Here is a 25,406-nt window from a genome sequence, read left to right on the forward strand (position 1 = left end):
TGTTATTTATTTTGATACTTTTATATACTTTTTATAACATTCACAAAATTAGTGTCACATATCAAGAAGTTTTTTATTTCGTAAAGTGATACATAAGTTTATATGTGAGAAAATACAGATGAAAAGCAAAAAAAAATTTAAAAAGAAAAGTAACAAGTAATGACTTCTTTTCACAGTATGAAAGACTTATTTTAGAGCAATTATAACTAAAATAGCATCTTATTGACATAATATATCAATGAAACTGAAAAGAAAGCTAAGATATTGATTTGAATAATATCATCAGTCCTTCTTCTGAGTCCTTTTCTTTTCTCTAGAATTGACTCTGAGGTGATCTCATCCACTTTGTGGTCTTAAGTACCATTTACATGCTGATGATTTCCAGATTTTAGTTCAACGTAGGCATGATCTCTCAGTTCCGAACTTGAATATCCACTTGCCTACTATATTGGAGTTCTCCAGAGAAACAGAACCATTAGGATATGTATAGATATATAGAAAGTTGCTTCTTATGAAGAATTGGCTCACACTATAATGGAGGCTGAGAGCTCCTCCATCTACCAGCTGAAACCCGAAAGCCCAAGAATGCTGGTGGTATAGTTCCAATACAAACCCAAAGGCCTAAGAACCAGAGGGCCAGCGGTGTTAATTCTCAGTCCGAGTCCAAAGGTCTGAGAACTAGGAGGCCTATGATGCAAGTTGTGGTACGAGGCCAAAGGCACAATAATGAGGAGTGCCACTGTGCAAAGGCAGGAGAGGATGGGTGTCCCAGCTCAAGCAGATCAGAAATTTGCCCTCCCTCCATGTTTTTGTTCTACTCAGCTCCCCAGTGGATTGGATGATGTCCACCAGCACTGGTGAAAACAATCTTCTTTACTCAGTATACAGATTCAAAAGCTAGTCTCTTCTGAACTCCCTCACAGACACACACAGAAATAATCTTACCAGCCATCTACATATCTCTTAGTCTAGTTGGGTTGACACATAAAATCAACCCATGTTGGGGTTAATGTAGAGCATGAAATCAGCCATAATACCTGGCTTGCTAAAATGTAACGTGGAGGCCACTGGGGGCAAAGGAAGGTTTCAGAGAAGAGTGGAGGCCTTTGGACTGCCAAGGCCTGTGTAGCCACTCAGTGGTTGGAATGCCGCAGGGAGCTGCCTTCCCCAAGCTTTTTTAGCCCAAACCGCCACCCTGTGATCTGAGAGATGAATGCATTGTCCCTTAGGCTATATTTAGTAGAACAGACAGATTACCATATCTTATCTTTCCTGTAAACAGACTCTCCTAGTTTCAATAGGAGCCCTTGTCACACATCAGGTACTTGGGAAACCGTAATAAGGATTTGTGATATCCTGAAGGACCAATATAAGTGGGAGAAGAGTAAAGGGTCTTCCATCTCTGAGCATTGACGCCCTTGCCTTCTCTCTTTCACAGCAAAGTTTGGAGTAATCTTTCATCTGTGGGTACAGGGATTGCTGGCCATTCCCCACAATCATATCTATATAACAACCTACTTAATTAATTCTTTGAAACTCTATTTCTCCCCAAAATGGTCTTCTATTCCCTTCTCAATATATGCCACCTCAACTCACAGTTCCTAGAGCTGGAAACCTGAGAAACATTCTTAGCTTTCTTTCCCTCACTCCTCACATCCATTTCTAGAACAAGTCCTCTTGGTTCTAACTCCAAAACATATCTCCATCTCACTGCTACTAACGTAGTTTAACCTACAAAACTGGCATTGACTACAGCAAAGGCCCCCAGACTGATTTCACTGCATCTACTCCTGTCCTCCTCCAATTAGTTCTCCTTTCCTAGTGATTTTGTTATAAAATAAATCAGATCATGTCACTCCCAACTTAAAACTCCTTAATGGTGTCTCATTTCAAGTAGACAATATTCCATCTTTACAATGCCCTGCAAAGCATTGCATGGTTTGGCCCCACCTGAAGAAGTGCTATTAAAAATCATTGAAATAGGAACACCCTATTCAACTGAATGGCTCAGTCAGTTAAACCTCTAGTTCTTGATCTCGGCTCAGGTGTTGATCTCATGGTCATTTGTGAGTTGAAACCTCCAGCTGGGCTCCATTCTGGGGCATGGAGCCTACTTAGAAAAAAAAAAAAAAGAAGAAGAAGAAAAAGAAAAAAATCATTGATGTAAATTAGAAATTTTATCACACTTATCTCATTTCTACTTCTTACATTATTGGCAAAGTATAAACTGGGCTCATGATCTTAACGAGAAATATAAGCACACACACACCACGAAACATACAAAAAACACATATCTCTGTCTTAGCTAGGGCAGGCCCATCTCTGCTGGGTTGTTTTGTTACAATGTAAGTGACATGTTACCATGCAACGCAGGTCATGTCAATTAGTCCTGAGGGAAAAAGATAGCAGAAGCCACTTCATCAATTATCACCAAATTTCACAAACTATGTAGCTTTGTCAAATTTTACACGGTACAGTAATAAGCCGGGGGAAAATTAGTATACCTACTAAGGTTTTATTCAAAAAGAAAAGTAAATTGGGCAACTGGGTGGCTCAGTGGGTTAAGCCTCTGCCTTTGGCTCAGGTCATGATTTCATGGTCCTGGGATTGAGTCCCACATCGGGCTCTTTGCTCAGTGGGGAGCCTGCTTCCTCCTCTCTCTCTGCCTGCCTCTCTGCCTACTTGTGATCTCTGTCTGTCAAATAAATAAAAATTTTTTTTAATCTTAAAAAAAAAAAAAAGGATTTCAGGTAAACAAAAGTTGAGAGAATTTGTTGCCAGCAGACCTGCTCTACAAAAAGTGCTAAAGTACATCCTACACACTAAAGGCAAAGCTTACCAAGATACACCCTGTTTGCTTCTCAGCAACATGTTCTATTTCTTCACTGCTTCCCTACTCCAGAGACGTGCCTTGGGAATGGTTTATTTCCCCTACTACAGCTCACCTCTCACCCTCACTGCCACTCATCCTAACCCACAGGCCAGACTATCAGTTTAGCTCGCTGTGATTCCCTCACTCAGTACATTTTCCCCCAAACGCAAAGTCTCGGTTTCACTTCTGCTTGGTGAATACTTAGCGTTTATATTGCAAACTCTCAGTCACTCTAATGTTGTGTTTTTAGGGTTAACCATGTGTATGCATTGCTTTTGCTAGAGATCTTGGTTTTGCTTAATCAGTTGTTCAGTCAGAACCTTGTTGTGATTATTTTATCAGGAAGGGTAAGTGGCTAATACTCCCCCTAATTCTTCGCTCATCCAATAATATCTTCCTTCCATCATGACAGGGAACTGAAATTTTAGGTGACTTCAAGATTGCTCATTCCAACCACTTCTTCCTTATGTATAGATGTTATTTCACTATTTATTCTAGCTTGCAGCTATTTTGACTTCTGACATTTATAAATTTTTTTTCCAAATAAAAGCTGGGATATTTTCTTTTTAAATTGAGAAACACAATAATTTTACCAGAAATATGTCTACCTGTATGTTCTTTTCCATCTCTTATTTGGGATTATGGGAGCTTCATTAACCTACCAAATAAAGCCTACATCCCAAAGACTTTTTTTTTCCTCTTGCCCAGAACTTCAGATGTTCATAATAAATTTCCCAAGAATACATTACACTTTTAAGTATTCCTCTATTCATTTTATGTAAAACAATGAATAGACTCTAGAAATGTTAACAAATATAAAAATTCAAAAAGGATTAGGCCTTATTATCTACTGATTTCATAAAGAACACATCAAATAAAATTTTCCTAGCACAGGCAAGTTACAAAATATTCTAAAGCTACACGATGATTCTAAAATTAATAATTTGACCTGCATAACAATGGTAATAAGAAATAATAAATATATTAAATTCCATGCAAAGTCTCTCATGAGTCACAATAAAACTGTTTGAATCCTAAATGATTGTTCTAAAAGTAAAATGAATGATAAAAAGAAAGGCTTAGTATAATACAGATAAAAAGGAAAATTGATTAATGTAATATTCTGCAGAAAGAGTGTTTTGCATAGCTTAATTAGATATATGCTTTTTTTGGAAACTAACCTTCATTAAGAACCACATGACTTAAACGAGAGTTCATTGGACCCTATGATTTCATCCCTCTGTTAGCCACTGCTTTATATCCCCATCTCTTAGCCCTACATTAAAAGTTCTTAGCATTTCTCATTCTGTCAAAGATTCCCCCAAATGCTGCAAGGACAGAAGGGAAAATTTTGTCTACCCCAATTACTGGCAGAATTGAGAAGTAAGCAAAATCTATTCTCATTTCTCCTAGCTATTCATCTCTGCATTAGTTACTTTACCCTTTCCTGCAGGCACCTATGCCTCTTGTGTTTTGTCTTTCACAGCAGAGAAATATCTGCTCCCAGGAAATAATACGGTGTCATGGATTTTCAAGTAACTCTGATTGTAAGTCAAGAACATTTCAGATATCAACAAGTAAAAGAGAGGGAACGTATTTTATTTTATTTTTTTTTTAAGATTTTATTTATTTATTTGACAGAGATCACAAGTCAGCAGAGAGGCAGGCAGAAAGAGAGAGAGAGAAGGAAGCAGGCTCCCTGCCAAGGAGAGAGCCCAATGCGGGACTTGATCCCAGGACCCTGGGATCATGATGTGAGCCGAAGGCAGAGGCTTTAACCCACTGAGCCACCCAGGTATTTTAAACACTCAGAAAAAAAATTGCCTGCATAACACATAGACATAACACCAAAGTGGGCCACTTCTGATTGCATGGGACTGTGATCCATTGCTCTGCATAGAAGATGGATAGGCTTATTGTTGGATAGGAATTATATATTCATTCATTTACTCTTCATATTTCTTTGAATGATTGGTATGAGTCAAGTTCTGTGCTAGGCACTTCAGCTATAACTGAACTAATATTTGTGTCATACTTAATCTAGCCAATCTATCCACACATTTCATTTACTTGGATATTTTTGCCTTGCCTCATCACTGAAAGAACTAAATGCTCTTAGAATGGATATAAGCCTAGGGGCTCCTGGGTGACTCAGTGGGTCAAAGCCTCTGCCTTCGGATGGGCAGAGGTCCTGGGGTCCTGGGATGGAGCCCTGCATCCGGCTCTCTGCTCAGTGGGGAGCCTGCTTCCCCCCTCTCTCTGCCTGCCTCTCTGCCTACTTGTGATCTTTCTTTCTGTCAAATAAATAAATAAAATCTTAAAAAAAGGGGGGGGCAGGGAGGGGTGCCTGGGTGGGTGGCTCAGTGGGTTAAAGCCTCTGCCTTCGGCTCAGGTCATGATCTCAGTGTCCTGGGATCGAGCCCCACATCAGGCTTTCTGCTCAGCAGGGAGCCTGCTTCCCCTGTCTCTCTGCCTGCCTCTCTGCCTACTTGTGATCTCTGTCTGTCAAATAGATAAATAAAATCTTAAAAAAAAAAAAAAGAATGGATATAAGCCTTCAGAGTGCAGAACAAAGAGAAGACACAGGGCATGAAAACCCAGGGAGAAGGTTGTTAGGTTATTGGGGCACCAGTTCAGTGGTATAGGAATGGCAGTAAAAACCTCAGATGATCCAAAGGAGATGACAGTCCCAGTCAGAATTGGATGTTCAAGGCTTATCAAGTGGCGTGAGAGAGTCTATGGGACTGGCACAGGGTCTGAAGCTGTGGATGACAGTGGGAAGTCACAGAGTTGTTGACATCACATAGGCAGAGCCTGAGGTATAGAGCTAGGATTCTAAAATCTCCCCAGATCCAACTGGAAGTAGACCTGTCTGATGTAGAGAAACAGAATGGATACTGAACAAGCCCAGAGTAATCCTCCAATACGTGATGCTGGAGGAAACAGCCAATACATTTTGGAGAGAGAATTTGTTAGGTGTGTAACAGTATATGGATAATGCACACTCTAGTATCTCATTCCAGGTAACAAAGAAATGAATTGCATCAAATTCTACCATAGGTACATTGGGTCACAGTACTTACAATCTAAAGACCAAAGCACATTCTAAGGTAATGATTAGAGAGAGAGGCTCTAGGTTCAATGACTATTGTAAGCATGAGCTGTCCACAGTAATTAGAAGGCTTTATAAGCTAGTCCAATTGCACCGCGATTGATTTTTAGTCATTTGGTAACTTCTTAAGCTAGGTATCATGCTAGGCACTGACTATGGATGCATACATGAACAAGATGAAATTTTCATCCTTGTTATCTTCTTTTAAAGTGGTATGGCATTAAGGTATATGGACTTGAGATCAGCCAGATTCCAAATTTGGGTTTCATCCCTTCTGAGTTACCATGGGTAGGTTACTTAACTAATGAATTCTTAGTTTCCTCATGTGTCAAATAAAGATAATAATGTCCAGATCACAGGACTATTAAAGTCCAATACAGCAAAGCATGCAGTGCCCTAATACTTAGCAAATTCTCAATAATTGTTAGCTGCTATTATCCTTCAACATTTTGTGAACAAGAACACACGGTTGTTGAGAACTGTAGTAGGAGACTCATATATGAGAACTGCTGCAGAATAATTTATACCTGATGGCAATCTAGACTTCCTTCTGTCACTTTTCCAAGAAATACTACTACAGAGGCTTTAGTGAGCTATATTCATATTAAGGAACCTGTCAGAGTTCCTAACTGGTGAAATTGGCATCTTGGTTGGAGATGATAAATGTAAAAATTAATGAAACATAAACATGTGAAGGACAGAGTTGTAAACATGGTGGGTGCTTCTTAAAAATCCAGAAATAAGGCACAAGACCCAGAAGTCTGAAGCTTCTGGGTATAGAGCCACAGAAGAGGATCCAAAAGAAGAAGAGACATTCAGGCAGAAGATACATTAGGTAAACTCTGCCACTCGACAAGAGTCCAGGAGTGAGGGACATGCCAGTGAGGGCATACCACTGGGTTCAAATTAGACCAGAAAAGAAGCGCAGGGTGGTGGTAAATCTGGGCTAGAAATACAAAGTGTGGTATTGACTGTGGTTGGTAAAACTGAGGTTTCTCTGCACTATCAGATAGTGTGGCTCATCAGCAAGGACTGACAATTCCAGAGGGAGAAAAAAAGATATATAAAAGTCCAAATTGGAACAAAATTGGCCATAGTTCTGGTCAGACTGAGGTAAAGTGGCTGTGGTTGTCAAAGGCATAGGCTCTTTCTTAAGTTCTGAGTCTTCAGGGAGGATCTTCCCAAGAAGGAGAATGTCATGTCCAAAACAGTGCCATTTAAGAAATTCCCTGAGCATGATCTAGAAGTCACTGGTACTTTAACAAAGAAAGGAAAGAAGAAGAAGGAAAGGAAGGAAGGAAGGGAAGAAAGAAGGGACTAGATCAGTTTAGCCTCAGCTACAACAGTAAGGACCTAAGATGAGAAGATGCTAACCAGTTCTATACTTAGGTTGATGAGAAAGAAAGAATCAAAATGTCTCTCCCTTATATATTATTGCAAATCTAAAAGATTTGTCCAAAAAAGTTGCCTTTTGATGTCTGAAGTTAATCTGTATAGCAATGCAAATGAACAAAATTTAATAATGAAAATCTAAGACAAATGCATAGCATTTCATCCCTTGGAAATGAAAGATTTAAATGTATGCATGGCAGATATAAGCAAAAGCTTATGTATATAGCTGATTGCTACTTTAAAATGAAACATATTCATACAAGTTCATATCATTCCTATAATGTAGGAGAGCAATAATAATCCCAGTAAAGACTTTACTGGGATTATTATTCATATCAAGAGAAACCTTTCTCAAATCACTCAACAAATAAATTTTGAGCTTTGGGGGCTACTGAAGAGAGGAAAAACAGAATTAATTTTCATGGGAAAAGTGATCAGATAAATATGAACAATGTAAGGTGTTTCTAAATCTTGCTTCTTTAGGAACTTTGTGAAAGTTCCACTGTCAACTGAAAGGGATTAGCATGGCTTTAGAACCCTGCTTGTGGGTAAACTTCTGCCCATCAAAACAAGAACCACTTTGAAATTAAAGCTCAGATACCACAAAAGAAAAGTTCTTCAACATTTGCACCATGTTCCAATAAATTTGCTTTAAATCAGAGAAAACAATTCTTAATCTCTGAGTAGAAATATTTCACACTGTTGGCTCAGTCTGCTTAAACAAATCTAATCTATTCTAATATATCAACTGTGAGAAGGTCTGGCGAAAAGGACCTGCACACTTTTTTTTTTTTTTAATTTTATTTATTTATTTGACAGACAGAGATCATAAGTAGGCAGAAAGGCAAGCAGAGAGAGAGGGAAGCAGGCTCCCTGCCGAGCCCGATGGGGGGCTCGATCCCAGGACCCTGGGATCATGACCTGAGCTGAAGGCAGAGGCCTAACCCACTGAGCCACCCAGGTGCCCCGACCTGCACACTTTTTATGCTATTGCTGTTGATGGGGTCACACAGAGGGCTTGTTTTCCATCTTTTCTTATGTCTGATAATAACTAGAACTGATGTGTAAACAGCTAAAAAGGCCAGGATAATGGAGCTCAAACAAGTAGAGGCCCTGTGAAAGAAAAAAAATGGATGGGACAATTAGAGAAATGAGTTTATTTAGATTATTGCAATGAGGAAAACGTTCATTAGTGAGAAACATCTGAGGAAAGGTGGAGGGAGGGCCTGCAGTTTTATAGAGGCAGATATGAAGGATGAAGATGGGTCCTACAGGAGTCGCTGAGAAATGGTGGAAATGAGTCTTCAGTGAGGGCAGAGTGGTCTTTAAAGGCAGCCACATCTCATAATACAAAAGCCATATCTCAGAGCTCAAATAAAGTGCAATGTTGTCACCCCTTTTTATTCTTTTAAAAAAAATCAATTGTTAGTTGGCTTAAATAAAATAGCTACTTTACTTTACACAATACTACATTATTCTTACTTACAAACTAAAGTAAATTGAAATAGTAAGTCGTACTACAAGTAATACAAATAGTAAATTTAGAAACAACTGCGATGGAAATGCTTTCAAATATATAGTTAAAAATAACTTAAATTACAGGGAAGGGAAGCAAAGTTTTGTAAAACATATATTTGAATTCTACAGTGGTTGTTTTTTGCAGATCTCTAAAACCAAAGAACTGGAATAACAAAATTAATGTATCTTTTTCTTTTTCTTTTTTTTTTTGGTGAATGAAGACTATACAATCCCTGAATCTATTTCTTGCACAGTGGTACTTCAATTATTATTTATTAAGGCAACTTTCAGACATACATAAAATCAACACAATAGCATTAGGAACACCCATGTACCACAACCTGACCTCAGTGATTGTTACTATTCTACCATTCTTATTTCTTTATTCCCCTAGAAGTTTTTACTCAAGTGTTTTAAATAAAAAACTAAAATCATATTTAAACAAAAACAGTATGAATATTTAACTGGAAATGACTTGTTTTTAAACAAAGGGAAAATACCATTATCAGAACCTTAAAAAGATCAACAGTAAGTCCTTAATGTTTTATAGTGTTCAGTCTCTGCAATTTTCCTCATCTCAAATAGAGGTTTATTGGCTTACTCAAATTAGGATCCTAATGAGTTGCATACATTGCATTTGGTTGAAATATCATTTTAAGTCTTTTTTAATCTCTAATATCTCACCTTTCCCTTTTTTATGCCATATAACTGTTTAATAATCTGAGTCTTCTTTTGTCACAGAATTTCTACATTCTAAGTTTGACTAATAGTTTCCTTAGCATTTCTTTTAATATGAGTTAGAATCTTGATGAAATTCTGATTCAAGTTTTATGGAAGGAAAATCTAGCAACTTTTTGTTCAGATTAAATCCTATTAGAGTTGAGGATATATTAAATACCTTCTTTAGATGGATCCTGAACACAAGTGAATTTTGGGGGCTCCAACTATTTGGTCTATTTCTCAGCGTCCAAAATGATCCCTAAAAAACAAACTTCAAATTCTAGGTGTATCCATAGAAAAAAGCGTGAAAACCCAAAGGACTGTATTTCTAAAATACTTTCCTTATTTGGACATAAAGGAACTAAACAGAAAGAGATGCTCAAAGCCCAACTTCACAGAGTTCACATCTCTTCCAGAGTGCTGTCTTGGGGTAAAAGCAGACCTTCTTCCTCCAAGATAATTCTAAACTCTCACTCCCATTTCAGTTATTGATGTGTAATACTAGATATCCACTATTTCTCATTTACAAATTTGCTCTCTTCAAATGTAGGATCTTTTAGGTTTTTTCTTTTACCTTGGACCCAAAAATCACTTCCAACTTCCAGATATTATCAGGTTCTAAAGGAATAAATGTTCATCTTGATGAAGATGAAGCTATACTTCTGGTTGTGCTAAAAGCATGTCAGGGGGGCTTCAGGACAGGTCCCCCTTGAAGTAAAGGGAAGGTTGCCACAGAAGGCAAAAATGAGAAAGAAGGAAGAAAGCAAACATAAATTACAAGTCCTTCATGGTTTAACCAAGGAATGGCCATGTCTATGTATTGAATTAATCTGTCCAAACCCTTACAGAAGATCACTCTGTTTCTATCACAGAGACATTTTAAGATATGTAAGACAAGAACATCAAATTTAAGTATACTGTCCTTTTTCTGGGATTCACAAATTACATCTGAGAAAGATAGAAACATAGATCCCTTTTAATTTATCATCTACTCACATCTCTTCCCTCAGCATCAGCCCTTTATTTTCTGAATCATTTTTATTCCTTTTCTTTGCTTATCTCTCCATTTTGGTAATACTGGCATGACTTTACATGCTAACAGCTCATTACTAGTTCCTGGTCATTTTAGTTTGTTTTTCATATTTTATCCATCTCCCACAGAAAGACTGTAACATCTAAATCATTTATTAGTCTTGGTAGGAAACAATCTTTTCTTTACATGTAATTTTTGAGTTGTTTAGATTCTGACTGACTTTATTAAGATGAATTGAGCCATGATAGGGGAGGCTTCTTGCTAATAGTTAATAAAGTTAAATTTTGTATGTGCAAAATGATCTCAGGGCCAGGGTGGATCTTATGATTAAAAACATTGTTTGTCCTGGCTTTTAAACAGGGAACATTGCTGGTTAACTTAGTAGGAAGCAGAACAAATATCTGGTCAACATCACCCTTGACTTTGGACACTTAATGATTTGTACATCTTGTTTGTTGAACTGAACTGGTTCACTTAACTCTAATGGCTGTTTTCAAGGTTAAATTCATTTTTAAGCCTTCAGCCATGGAAATGCAGGAAGTAAATACTCACAGAATGGCAGGCTTGTAATAGGAACATGGTGAAAAACAAGGTGCTCATTCGACTAAATACAAAAAGGAATCATAATACTGAAGCCAGTCTGAAGATAACATGACTTACTGATTGGGCAGCAAATACGGAGATTTTTTTTGCCACTATTTAACCAAACCTACATTAGCAATAGATTGCAATGTGAATAAGATAATCCAATAATCTTACTGTATTGGACTAGTTTCCTTAACAGTCAATTCAAGAATAATCAGCATTCTGATTATGATGTTAAGACACTTGACTTTTCCAGAATTATTTCTACTCACTGAGAGAGTGAAAATGGCAGCATTCGAACATAAGAAACACGATTATTGTGCTAAAGTGGGCATTTTAGTATAATATTTGAAATAAAGTTAAGGTATTCTTATCTTTAAAGGGAAGGCCAAATGTAAGGAAGTTTAAAAGATAGTTGAGGTCTTGAGGTACACGCTAACATAGAAACATTGCGTTATCTTATAATTCATGAGTTTAACAATAGCATTGAGGTATAATCCATTTAAAGTGTATGATTCAATTTATTTAGTATATATGTAGCATAGTACAAACATCACCGTAAAGTAAATTTAGCACATTTTGTTGCTCCCAAAACAAACCCTATGCTCATTAGCAGTAACTCCACATTCCCTCCTCCTCTCAGCCTGTAGTAATTAGTAATTATCTTTCTATCTCTATGGATTTGACTATTCTGGGTAATTCACATAAATTATATTACATAATACGGTCTTTTGTGACTAGCTTCTTTCACTTAGTATGATGTTACAAGATCCATTCAATACTTCTTTACTTTCTGTTGCCAAACAATATTCCATTGTAAAGAACCAGTATATTCTGTTCATCTCTTCATTAGTTGGTAAGAATTTGGATTGTTGTCACTTTTGGGCCAGTAAAAATAAAGCTTCTATGAATAGCTATGAAAAACTGTGTGTACATGTTTTTGTTTTGTTTTGTTTTCCAGTTTTATCAAGGTATAAATTGACAAATAAAAACTGTATATATTTAAGATGTACACTGTGATTGGCTCTATGAATATATTGTGAAGTGATTACCATAATCAAGTTAATTGATACCTACGTCACCTCACATAGTTACCATTGTATGTATGAATATGGTGAGAATACTTAAGATCTACTGTCTTAGATGGGGCACCTGGGTGGCTCAGCCAGTTAAGTGGCTGTCTTCAGCTCAGGTCATGATCTCAGGGTCCTGGGATCGAACCCCATGTTGAGCTCCCTGCTTGGTGGGGAGCCTGCTTCTCCCTCTCCCTCTGCCTGCTGCTCCCCTTGCTTGTGATCTCTGTCAAATTAATAAATATTTTTTTAAAAAAGGGAGAGAGAGATCTACTCTCTTCGCAAACTCCAAGTATACAGACAGTATATTACTAACCATACTCACCATGCTATCCATCATCCCCAGAACTTGTTCATGAAAGTTCATTTAAATAACTTGGCTGAATTCATTCTGTGAAGTCTATTTTCTCCACGGTGCACAGCCTCTGTTGTCCCTACTCAGATATTTTTCTTTTGTTTTACCTCTTCTCTTGGGTACCTAGAGGTCATTCCTAGGTCAGAGGTTTTGTTCTAGCCCCCTCAGCCAGTTAGATTTTTACCCTTATGCTACTGGATGTGTCGCTGCTTGGAGGCTGCTGTCATAGCTCAGGGCGTTTGCCTTGTTTGCTAATGTTCACTAGTGGTCAGGACCCCTGATGATTCCTCTCTGCTGTTTCCTGAGAAAGAACTGCACACTGTCTTCCAGACTGCCAGAGATAAGTGGTATTTTAACTGCAAGCTTGGTTTCCAAGGAAGTTGTTCCCGCATCAGGGCTTATTGTTTCATAAGCAAGCTCTGCCTGCCCCTGAGCTAGTGAAGCCTGGGGCATGCACGCGGCCTTCCCCAAACCCAAGGTTGGCAGTTGTTATGAACTGTTTGGGGACTATGTCTCTCCAACCGAATTCATATGTTGAAGGCTTGCCCTCGTACCTTAGAATGTGACTGTATTTCGAGATTGGGCCTTTAAAGAGATACAGTTAAATGAGGGTGTTAGGGTGGGCCCTAATCCACTATGACTTATTGGAAAAAGAAATTTACACACAGAGAGATGCCATGTGAGAACACAGTGAGAAAGAGGCCCTCCGTAAGCTAAAGAGAAAGGCCTCAGAAGAAACCAAACATTCCAACACCTTGATCTTGGACTTCCAGCTTCCAGAACTGTGAGAAAATCAAGTTCTGTCATTTAAGCCAGCCAATTTTTAGTCTTTGATTATGGTAGCCCCAACAAACTAATACAGCAGTGATCCTAGGAGGCTCTTTCCCTGGTTCTGTTAAGCTTCTAGCTGCTGTGCCATCTTGCTCATATCATGGAGCTATCAGCCTCCTTTTTTGTTGTTTTTTTAAGATTTTATTTATTTATTTGACAGAGAGAGACACAGCAAAAGAGGGAACACAGCAGAGGGAGTGGGAGAGGGAGAAGCAGTCTCCCTGCAGATCAGGGAGCCCGATGCAGGGCTCGATCCCAGGACTCTGGGATCATGACCAGAGCCAAAGGCAGATACTTAATGACTGAGCCACCCAGGTGCCCCAGTACTCTCCCTTTCTTATTCTGAATATTACTTAAGTTTGATTCATATGAAACATTTCATATATAACCATTATATAAAACAAGATACAACTATTTTTAAAAAGATTTATTTATTTGAGAGAGAGCAAGAGAGCATGAGTTAGAGGGGCTACTGGGAATCTGAAACAAACTCCACACTGAGTACAGGGCCAGAGGCAGGGTTCGATCTTATGAGCCTGCGATCACCATCTGAGCCCAAACCAAGAGTTGGACTTACTGAACAAACTATGCCACCCAGTGCCCCAAAACAAGACACAAGAGGCTTTCAAAATTTTTCTTGGCAGCTGTCAACCAGGTTTTACATTTTCAAATTCATGTGGACACTGACCTCTAAGTTAGCTGAAAGCAATGAGGTTGGCAATAGGACTTCTCTTAAATAATAACCACTTGGTGAACAAAATCTGATTCTACTGGTTAGAGTTCTCTCAACCTCTGAAGCAAGGGGAATTTTGTGACTTATTTAAGATGGAATTACTTATCATGGCTTGGTATCCTGCTCTTATGATCTAATATTGCCAAGAAAATCAATGAACAAAGTGTTAAAATTAAAATGGGGGAAAAAGTTTGAATGAGGAAAGTTTGTTTAAAAGTGCCTTTCAAATTCTTAGCCCAGCTTAGAAAATAGCTTCTTTATAAAACTCTGAAGCTTTTCAGTATTACTTACAGATTGATTTATATCCTCTAATTCATTGCCAAGGTCTGGTATACACTCAGTACTGTGTGGTTTTCAATGTGAAAATGCACATTAAATCAAAGAAGAGAAATGGAGTCCTAAAGAAATGTTTCATTTAAAATTATGAAATATAAAAAGACTACAATTACTACCATTTTTAAAGTTCTTTAAACCCAGGAGTTTGCATTCTATCTTTTAACCAGAAAATAATAAGCTTTAGCAACTTTAGTAAACAAAGTTCCTTCTTACATTTGACTTAGAGGAAAAAAGACTGATCAGAAGAAATTGAGTCGATAACCAATACTTAGTTAAAAATAATGTTTTAGTTTTTGTACTGAAGTCAGTTGCTGTCTGTCCCAGTATCTCCTATCTCTACCCCTACATGATTATCCAGTAAAAATAATCTCAAATCCATAAACACTCATGTTGGCAAAACAAAAACAAAAACAAAAACAAACAAACAAACAAAACCCTTATTTTTAAAAATTATTTTCTTTACTGAGACTAAAAAGAGAAGCAAGATTTTGTTTTTAAAGGTTTTATTTATTTATTTGACAGTGAGAGAGGGAACACAAGCAGGGGGAGTGGGAGAAGGAGAAGCAGGCTCCCCACTGAGCAGGGAGCCTGATGCAGGACTCGGTCCCAGGACCTTGGGATCATGACCTGAGCCAAAGGCAGATGCTTAACCGACTGGACAACCCAGGCACCCTGAGACAAGGTATTTTAGAAGAATTTATGACGAATGTTAAGCACCAAGTCTTAACACATTTACTTTTATAAGGCATAGGTCCTACTTATAATAATCATCAGCAAGTCTATTTATAGTTTCTATCCCCAAAATAAATCCTCAGTCTGACCACTTCTCACCATCTCCATCACCTCCACCCAAGACTAGGGCTGAGACAGATAGAATTCACATATACAACTGTACTGGTCATTAAAATATTGAAGCAATTCTGGCAAGCTTGTATATGGCCTCTTAGCCATGTGCTGAGCCTGCCAGGTGCCCCTGCCAGCCACTCTGAGCTTTCCTCTGAGACACCCTATGACTGCCCTGGATATAGAAACTGAAGGGTTAACACCTGATATAGCAGGAATCCCACCCACATTTTGATGCTTGTGACTGGTCAGTATGTATGACATATGGGACCTACATCTGCCCTAGACCAATGGGGTCCTCTCTTGCAGGAGACTCCCTGCTATCATTCATATTCTTTTGACATTTGTTCTACAGGAAGGCAAGGTGATTTTTACTATTACTAATGCAAATCAGATCATATTGCTTTCCTCTTTAAATTCTTCAGCAGTTTCCCATTTTGTTTAGAATGAAATCCAAACTCCTACCTAAGCTTAGTTGGTTTGCAGATGACTCTATCTGTTCCTGAAGTCTAGTCAGTGGCTATCCTACAATTTCCTTCCCATGTGCTTGTTCCTTCTTTCCCTCTGCCATAATACCCTTCCTTCCAATGCTTCCAGTCCAAAACTAGTTCTTTCATTAACAATAGACTCAAATGCCATCTCCTTAGGATGTTCTTTGATCAACCTATAGCATGTAATCTCTCCCTCTCAAGCATTGCTACCAATATTCCTCTGTTCTCTTAAAACCTTAATTGCTGATTTTTATTTATGAATTACCTTCTCCTATCAGTGAACCATATGTACTTTGAAAGATATATTTTTAACCCAGATATAAGCTTTCATTTCAGTCATCAGTAAGTTCTCATCCAGAAGGAACTTGTCTTCCTATTTATTAGCTGACTTCTTTCTTTACGATAAACCTCAGTTTTAGGTCATGGTACGAAGAGAGTCTTCATAAATTTGCACTTCATGGTGAGTTAACTTTGGCTTATGGGAAGGGAGCTGTGACAATTCCCCTCAGGACACATTGCTGCCTGCTTAGGAAAACTTAACTATAGTTTATAAACTTGAAGGAAAATAAGGTAGAACAACTCCCTAAAGAGATTCTTTCCAGATGTTTTTTGAGTAAAGTTAAATCCTTATAATCATTCAATGTTCACTAGTCTCCTTGCTCGAGTTCATCCAACTATACAAGTCATATTTCTTCTCTAATAAAAACAGTTTTAAGCCAATGAAAGTATTTACTGGCACTGGTTCACTTCTATTGAGAAGTGAATATTTTAATATTTTTAAGCAGATGATCTAACTGCAAAGCTAAATTATTTGTACTTCTCATAAATCCTATCTTTTATCATCAAACAATTATTTTTGGAATTATAATATTTTAGTGCCAGAGTTCCTTAGAGTCCAGATAGAGTTCCTTAGAGTCTATTAGCTAACACCTAACAGAATATGCTGGGTATTGTTTTAAGTGCTTTCTATGCAGTAATTCATTTAATCTTGACAATAACCTCTGAAATAAGTACTATTAATATCATCATCCTTATCTTAAAGAAGGAAAAACTGAAATACAGAGAAGTTAAGTAATTTATCCAATGTCACAAAGCTAGTAAACAGCAGAGATGGAATTTGATCCCAGCCATGTCTTGTTTGCATTTATATGGCAAACATATCCTTGTTCTAACCCCCTTCTCCCTCACCTAGTTTTGAGGTAAAATATTTGACTTCTCAGCTCCCCTTACATATTGAGGAAGATATGTGGCCTTTCTCTGGCAGTAAGAGTAGACATAAGTTCTTGGGAAAGATTTCCCTTCCCAAAGAAAAAAGAAAACTTCATAAAGAAAAATATCTGGCCATTTGCCTTATTTACATTGTTGCTCTCATATCCTAATTTTAGGATACTTATTACTTATTTTTTAGTGAGATTTATTTTTTCTTATTTAGTCAATACCTGAAAAATAGTTTTAGGAAGAAAGGCAGAGTGAGATAGGATACAAGCAGCTTAAATTCAGGTATATTGCCTCTCCTCAGTTCTGCTGTGTGCTGTGCCCTGGGGCATGTCACCACTCCGTCCCTACACTAATGAGGACATCGATTGTGTCCTCAGCAATCAATGTGGTATAAATGTATACACACTCTCCACTTCAGGGTGAGCAGGGTGGTTTACTGAGAACTCTTATGTCACAGAATTTTATTTCTTTGGAGCAGGAGGGTAGTTGAAGTGATTTATTTATTTCTCTTTAACTGACTCTGGTGGATTGATACAACTATTTTTCCTCTTTGTTAACCCATTGGCAACCTGCTTCTTTTAAAGTTGAGCTGTTAGCAGAGTTTCTCTGTTCTTTGTGTTACTCTACAGCATGGAGACTGCCCCAGTTTCTCATACAGCCCATGCACAGCCTCAGACTCTGCCATTCCAAGTAGGGACTGATGGTAGGCTCTTCAGAGCCAAATAACCCATCTCCAGTTGTTTGTGCTGAAAGGTCTGAAAAAGAAATTATCTGCAATCATTGTCCTCCCTCGTGGGTTTTGGCACACATTCTTCAACTATCTAAACTAACGAGTTATTTTAATTGCTAATTTCATTGACAATGAAGAATCTTTTCTCCCCATTTGTCCTCTATTTTGCAACATTTAAGGGAGAAAAAGGTGTTCACAACAGTTTCCGTCCCCCTAATCTTTGGCATATTTTTTCCTCTTTGGGAAAGGAGTCATAAGTAACATACTTAGGGCCTTGACGTGTATCATTACTTTTTGACTGAGTCTTTTCCTAATTTATTTTGATTAGCGTCTAGGAAGTCCCAGTATGTACTTTAATAGTATATCTCTTCCTTAGCAGCCAGATATGTTCAGAGCCCAGGATGCTAATGATATCATAACCACAAATACCACATAGGGCACTGTAATCGCTTCACAGTTCTCAGATACCTCCCACCTGATGCTAAGATTTTGAGACTAAGAATTGAGTGCAAAAGGTTTATCAGGGAGGCTAATAGGAACCAGATCTGTGGATTTTAGCCAGTGTTTTCTCAACTTCACCACTATTGATATTTGGAAAAAAGAATTATTTGGTGTGGGGAATGTCCTGTGCATTCATTGTAGAGTTTAGCCGTATTCCTGGCCTTTACCTACTAGATGCCAGTAGCAAATGCTTCTCGTTTCTATAACATTCTAAAGTATCTCCAGACTTTGTCAAATGTCCACTGGGGGAAGCGGGGGTTGGTGGAGGGGGTTGGTGGTAGTGGTGGTGTTCAAAATCACTCTCAGCCAAAAAGCACTGGTTTAAGAAAGAAGAAGAACTGTGATGCAACTAGAATAAAGGTTTCATTGGATTGTTTGGAAAGCCCTGGAGCTGGGATCCTTTTCAGAATTGCCCCAAATCTGCTTTAATGAATATTAGATATAGGCTGCTCCCAGGAAAGAGACATTAGTTTGACAAGGCAGCTCCCTTTAGCAAGCCTGAGTGGGCGGCCTCAGGAGGATGATGTCTCCAGCTCAAGGCCCCAGCAATTGGGGGAATGAGTGCTGCAGTCCTGAAAGGTGACCTGGTGGAACAATAGCATCCCTACATCAGTCAAGCAGGGTACCCAAGCCTCGTCAAATACTTTTGAACATAAAATACTGAGTAAAATATTGGTCTGGGACTTGACCCCCATAAGTAAAGTGAGGGTTAAATAAAACAGTGCATGTACAGTTTCTGGCATATGTGATGTGCTAATTAAGTTCTAGCCACAATTGTTTTGCTCACATATGTAATTCTTTAGGCATAATTAAAATAAAACAAAGCCAAGCAGATTTATACCACACTCTTAAGATTACCTAACCACTTTCTTTGGTTGCTTAGCAATGAAGGACAAAAGGACAAAGCTACCAGTGTGACCAAATACTGAATTTACATGATTGGAATTTTAGCCCCAAGAAGTCTTTCAATAGTAGATATTGTCTTAATGTGAAAATGACAATAAATACTCCATATCTGACCTTATACTTATATTGAAATATGTTTCCAGATATAAAAGCTATCCTTCTCCTTTGCAATAATTTTCAACTGGGAGACATTTTCACTGAGGAAGAGTTTTGCTTACTACTTAAGTTTAGACTCTTATGTACCATGATGAATCAACAAATGCAATAGAATAATATGTTTTCTTAAATATCTTGGGTCAGTGGAGGAAAAAACAGAGGCAACCTTCATGTGTTAATGATATTTAACAAATGAAATGACAAATGTGAAAACAATGTTTTCAGACTATTTCAAATAGAGATAAATAGAATTCAGTGAAGGAGAACTGAGTAATGAGAGGACACACCATAGCATAAGCAAGATCTACTCAAAAGGACTGACATTTTGCTAATTAATCCATATATAGAGAGAGAGAGAGAGAGAGAAAGAGAGAGAGAGAGAGAGAGAGAAGAGATATATGTCACTCATTCTATTTCTATAGCTACCAAATTGCAAACCATCATTAGCAATAAGTGTAGTAGAAAGAATATGAAGAATATTTTGTTAGTAGATTGTTAAACCTTTTCCAGTATTGTAATTTCAAGCACAACCACTGAAGTGACTGAGTCATTAAAATAATGTGAGAGTAGTTTAAAAACAGCTTACTGTTTAACAGAATGAATATCAACAGCATTAATGACAATGACTTAGAAGATGGTCCATCATAAGCAAAATTTAAGGAATCACTTTAATCACAAGTGAAAAAAGAGAGACTACCAAAGCACATTTTCAAACCATTAAGCTCAACTTTAGCAATTAAAACACTATTTATCATATCAAATTAATTTTAATGTTCTTAGTTCTAGAGTTCCCTTTCAAAATTTGGGTATTTTGGTAACCACTTTTAGCAAAAATAATTCCAAACTTAACCAGAATATGAAACATAATTACTTCCTGCATCTTAATAAAGTCACATAGAAGCCTTCCATATTTGTCTAGAATTTTTTGAAACTTTTTTAAAAAGTGTGATATACTATAAATTTATTCTTATTTTAAAGCAGTAAAAAGACTATAGCATAAATAGTTTACCCTAAATTATTAATATATATTTATACATTATTATAATAAAAAATATGCAAGGTAAAACTTAAGTTCTTAAAAATGTTTTCCTTGCAAAGTAGTCTATATATCTTACTCAATTTTGAGAATCTGAACTTTTTAAGAAATTGAATTGTGTTATATTGTCAATATTGATGCATGTATCAAATGTAATGCTTGTTTATGCTTCTTCTCTTAAAAAAAAAAACCTGCCTATAACTTCAAGATTTAGTTAAAAAACCACCAATTCTGTGAAGCTATTCCTGAACTCCACACCACCACAGTTAACAATAGAGTTAAATACTTCCTCTGCAAGTAGCCTTTATAGCTCTTTCACATTTCACTGTCCTTTTATCATCTTCTGATCTTCTTTCCCAGAAAGTAAACTCTTTTAGGACATAATCTGTAATTTATTCATCATTGAAATCACAGTTCCTGGTTCAGTCCCTGGCACATGGAAAACATTCAATAAATGTCTAGTGAACAAATAAACAAAATAATTAGTTAATTAATTGGAAGGCAGAAGCAATTACTCCTATCAGTAATAAGACTCAAAAATCTGCAGCATGTGATCCCTTGAAACACAGCAATGTCACAAAGCTAGTTTGTAATGTTCATACACCATCCTGGCTTTTTCATACTGGAGAAAAGCAAGAATAGTTACTGTAAGAATTTACAGATTGTAAATCAATTTATCAGCAAGTGTTTCCCAAACTGTCATCTCAACCTGTCATCTTGAGGAATGATTTCTTAGGAGAAGTAAGAGGAAGGGTATCAGAGAGCTGTGCTGAAGAATAACCAGTTCAAGAAAGTAATTGAACTTTGAATAAAGTAGCTGCTGGGGACACATCTGTTTAGGACTCATATGAAAGACGACAGAAGAGACATGGACCCCTTTATGAGTTGTGTGTAAGTTCCAACACCATGTCTGATACACTTATCAGCTGGAAATATAAGCCAAGTTCCTACCCAATTTTCCTTTTCGCCCTTGGAATTGCTTGGCAGAAACTGTTATGCTTTGGTAACAAAGAACTACCAATTCCTAGCAGCCTAAAACAACAAAGATTTCTTTCTCACTTGAATGTCTACCAGCTGGTGGTTTTGCTCTGCACCATCCTCACTGAAGACCTAGGCTAATTAAAAATCCCCTGTCTGAAACATCCTGGTCATCTTGGCAGAAGTAGCTTTTGAGGGTGAAGCAACAGCAACTAAATGCTCCAGCTCAAAAGCGATATGTGTCATTTCTGCACATGACACATATTTTCCAAAAATAGTGGCCCCACCCAACCACAAGGTGGCAAGCAGTGCCATTCTACTTTGTGCTCAGAAGCTGAGAAGCCAGCACTTACTACCACCCCTAAGACTAACTCATTTAGGAGGTATGCCTTGACAGATTACCAGGATCTTGTCAAGGGGATTACCTTCTTTTCAGTTAGGAAAAAATAAAAACCAGACCAGACCAAACCTAAAAATCTTTTCTCCTATTAATTTATTAGCCTAAAATTTGCCTTTAAGAGATGAACTATACTCTGTGAACACCCATTATGTGGGGCAAAAGAAAACAGGCACAACGATGACATACTACATGATAACATGAAGTTCAGGAACAAGTGTGCCTAATTGATGGTGAGAGAACATTGGAGGGCGATTGCCTCGGGGTGTATACTGACTGGGAAGAGTACCTTCAAGGGGCTACCAAGGTTCTTTCTCTGCCTGTACATACAGAAAAGTTGACTGAACTGTACTCTTAAGATTCAGATGTTAAATGTGTGTGTTATACAATGGCTATCAGACACATGAAAAAATGTTCATCATCACTAGCCATCAGGGAGATTCAAATTAAAACCACATTGAGATACCACCTGACACCAGTTAGAATGGCCAAAATTAGCAAGACAGGAAACAACATGAGTTGGAGAGGATGTGGAGAAAGGGGAACCCTCTTCCACTGTTGGTGGGAATGCAAGTTGGTGCAGCCACTTTAGAAAACAGTGTGGAGATTCCTCAAGAAATTAAAAATAGAGCTTCCCTATGACCCTGCAATTGCACTACTGGATATTTACCCCAAAGATACAGATGTAGTGAAAAGAAGGGCCCTCTGTACCCCAATATTTATAGCAGCAATGGCCACAGTCGCCAAACTGTGGAAAGAACCAAGATGCCCTTCAACGGATGAATGGATAAGGAAGATGTGGTCCATATACACTAGGGAGTATTATGCCTCCATCAGAAAGAATGAATACCCAACTTTTGTAGCAACATGGATGGGACTGGAAGAGATTATGCTGAGTGAAATAAGTCAAGCAGAGAGAGTCAATTGTCATATGGTTTCACTTATTTGTGGAGCATAACAAATAACATGGAGGACATTAGGAGATGGAGAGGAGAAGGGAGTTGAGGGAAATTGGAAGGGGAGGTGAACCATGAGAGACTATGGACTCTGAAAAACAACCTGAGTGTTTTGAAGGGGCGGGGGTGGGAGGTCAGAGTACCAGGTGGTGGGTATTAGGGAGGGCATGTATTGCATGGAGCACTGGGTGTGGTGCAAAAACAATGAATACTGTTACACTGAAAAGAAATTTTTTAAAAAATTAAATTAAAAAATAATTCTCATATATAGAACATAGGCATTAATGGAAGCTGGGGAGAAATGAAAGATTTGTGTAAGTCCATCTCTCTCTCTCTCTCTTTGTTTTTCCTCATACACTCTTACACACACATTTTATTTCTTTTTATTTAAATATAATTACTGAACATATAGGGTATTATTAGTTTCAGAGGTAGATTTCCATGATTCATTAGCCTTATATAACACCCACTGCTCATTACATCACCTGCCTCCTAAAGCCCATCTTTTATCTAGCACATTGTTTTAAAAAACAACAGCAACATCAACAAAACTGCATCTGTAATTCAAATAAGAAAACTATTCACCTAGAATTCATGAGAAAGTGAAAAGTGAAACACTGGAGATGTTTAAGTAATTTCTATAAGCAAGCCTTTTCTTAAGTGATTTCAAAACATCTTCATCTTCAATAATAGGTATATGCAGCTGATACACTTAGTCAACTCTAAAGATACTCTAATGTAATAGAAAAAGAGATGCTTCCTGGAAGAGGCTAATGCAAAAAAGCCAGCTTGTCAGAAACCCCTATCAATGGACATGAAGTTTTAAATAAAATTATTGATCCATAGGCAGAACTAAAAAGCACATGCCAGGGGGTCATAAAGTAATATGGTTCTGGTTTTTATTAGGGATTGAAAATTTGCAATAACTCTTCATTATTATAGGCCTTTACTCTACATACTACTTAATGAGGCTTTGAAAATCCAGAATTTCATCTTGAGTGGTCTTTGTACTTATTTAAGAAAATAAGGGTTACATTTGGAGATTGAGTCCTCTTAGAGAAATTCCATTTACTATATAATAATCTTTTTTAAAGATTTTATTTATTTATTTGACAGAGAGAGATCACAAGTAGACAGAGAGGCAGGCAGAGAGAGAGAGAGAGAGAGAGAGAGAAGCAGGCTCCCTGCTGAGCAGAGAGCCTGATGCAGGACTTGATCCCAGAACCCTGAGATGATGACCTGAGCCAAAGGCAGAGGCATAACCCACTGAGCCACCAGGCACCCCACTATATAATAATTTTATAAGGAAATGTGTATTGTTTCATATTAAATGTATTGTGAGTATAGGTAAAACTCTAGTTATTTTGACACTTGAATTAAACTAGCTGATTTCTTCAGATTGTTTAATAATTTACAAACAATGATCTTCCTTAATGGTTCTCAAATTTGTTCAAATGGCTAGAGACATCATGAAGACCTTTTCAGAATACCATAATCTTTTTAGCATATTTTGAAATTTCATATTTAATTCCTTCACACAAATAAGAAACTACTATCTTAGTCCAAAAAAGGAAAAAAAAAAAAACCCAACCACACCCATACACATACACACGAAATATAAATTCACAATCATTAGCACACAACTTCTGAAAAGAAAAATAAATTATCAAATCAAGTATGTTAAACTGTTTTTAGGTTTTCTATATTCACTTGCTACTTTTAATTCAATAACAATAAATAACATATAAATAATAAATAATATACTTATGTATCATATGCTATAATGCATAATAAATAAAAATATTTATATATTATACACTATAATAAATAATACTGAGTTCAATAATTCAATAACTAAAGATCACTAATAGACAACAAAAAACCAAAGCTATCACTAAAGCTTTTAATAAAATTTTAAGAAGGAAAAAATTAAAAATAGAAAAAGTCTATTATTTTCATGCTTTTTTGAAAAAAATAGGAAAAAAATATTATTTAGCATTAACCTCAGAACACTTTCTTCCAACTTAAAGAATCCCAGAGTTTCAGAGCACATAGCTTGTTTGATCTCTCTGTCAATGATAAGAAGAAGATATCCTTTTTGGTTTTATTAGAACTGCTAAAGCTTCCTTGGGATCTGATTTTATTTCAGCTCCTTTATTACAGTGAAGGCAGAGGAGAATTGGAAAGTGTTTATGTATAAGGGCTATACCAAGAAATATCACAGGACAATAACCTCTAATTTTTTTTACTCCTATACTACTAGAAAGAATTTTGGCAAATTGTATGCCTCTTTGCACATTTTTATCTTAACCATAATTTTTTTTATCATAAATCTGTATTATAAACAATATAACTTCTGGTCTGTTTAAATATTGACATGTAAATAAAACTGCTATATTTTATATCCAAAAGGAATAAACATTATTCTCTATTTTAATTAAATATTGAATTAGCTCTTCTTTACAAGTCAGAAATTTCATATTGCTTCCTTCTCTGCTCAAAACTTGTATTTCCATTCCACTTCTCCTACAGAATTTTACCCTAATCCAATCTATTTTTATATTTGAAATTATTTTTTTAACCAACCTATCTTACTTTCCTGACCAAAAATCTGTACATAAATTAAAATGTTTT

The 25,406-nt window shown here is 37.0% G+C and overlaps 2 long non-coding RNA genes across 2 annotated transcripts in view; one reads left to right on the top strand and one right to left on the bottom strand.

Annotated features, from left to right (window-relative positions):
- The window catches only part of LOC116586932, an 81,327-nt gene that overhangs the window by 37,899 nt on the left and 18,022 nt on the right, over positions 1-25,406 (bottom strand). The window lies entirely within an intron of this gene.
- LOC116586931 overlaps positions 1-25,406 on the top strand; it is a 61,690-nt gene that overhangs the window by 35,022 nt on the left and 1,262 nt on the right. The window lies entirely within an intron of this gene.

Source organism: Mustela erminea, chromosome 3, assembly GCF_009829155.1.
Source record: "Mustela erminea isolate mMusErm1 chromosome 3, mMusErm1.Pri, whole genome shotgun sequence".
Taxonomy (NCBI): Eukaryota; Metazoa; Chordata; class Mammalia; order Carnivora; family Mustelidae; genus Mustela; species Mustela erminea.